Raw genomic sequence first — 1,034 nt, 5'->3', positions numbered from 1 at the left:
CACTCTCTGTACTTCTGTACTTCCTTGCATGCACTGGGCGAGGCAGCCATCCACAAGCATTTATTAGGAATCACTGCCTTCTTACCACACAGCCCACTGGATGGTCAGTGGCCTTGCCCATCAACTCCCAGCAACCAATCACCACTCAGGAGGGAAAAAACTTGCAAAATTGTTCTTCATTCAGCAAACCCTTATGGTGTGCCTGCACTGTGCCGGGCACTGTTCCTGGCACCAGGGCTCTAATGGTGACCAAAGCAAAAACCTCTGCCCTCCTGGAGTTATTTTATTTGGGGAGAGACAGACAACATTCAAAAAAGTAAACTATGTACCGAGCCATGTGTTGAGAAATGCTAAAAGAATACAAACAGGATCCTATAATATAGACACTAACAGGGGAGCTTGCTTTAATTAGAAATGACGTTAAGACTGAAGTTAAGAAACTGTGCCAAGAGATCAGGAGCGTCCCAGGCAGAGGATGCAGCTTGTATGAAACTGAGTCACGTCAGGCGACTTCGCATGGTGCTCTATGGCTCTTCTGCATAGCCCCAGCCCAGGCTGCCCCACGGACGGCATTTGTGCCCCACTAGCCTTTGCCTGAAATGCCCCCTCTTCCCAACGCACGCCATCCCTGCGTGGAGACTTAGTGGACTCACGGGTACAACTTGTGGGTTCAGGCATTCAGAGTCCTTCTGCCAGGACTGGCTGGAAGAGGCTCCAGGGCGGTGCTGAGGCCAGCTGCATTTTCTCCAAGCCAAAATTCCAGTCCAAAGTCAGTGACTTGGAGTGGGAACACACGATGGTAAAACTCCTGCTTACCTCCTCTCCCTTTTTAGAGCTATTTTCCCAAAGTGTGTCCGGGATTACTTACACAGTAAGATGCTCCTCAAATTAAAAAAAAAAAAAGGGGAGGAGGACATGATGGTTCTCTGATCAAATAACTTTGGAAAATATTGAGTTAAATAGCATCAACCCATGCTTTAAAGTTTAATATATAATTGTAGAGCTTATCAGAGTCTTTATTGGGCCAATGATTG

This window comes from Mandrillus leucophaeus, unplaced genomic scaffold, assembly GCF_000951045.1.
Source record: "Mandrillus leucophaeus isolate KB7577 unplaced genomic scaffold, Mleu.le_1.0 Scaffold119, whole genome shotgun sequence".
NCBI lineage: Eukaryota > Metazoa > Chordata > Mammalia > Primates > Cercopithecidae > Mandrillus > Mandrillus leucophaeus.
This window is presented reverse-complemented; position numbering follows the sequence as displayed.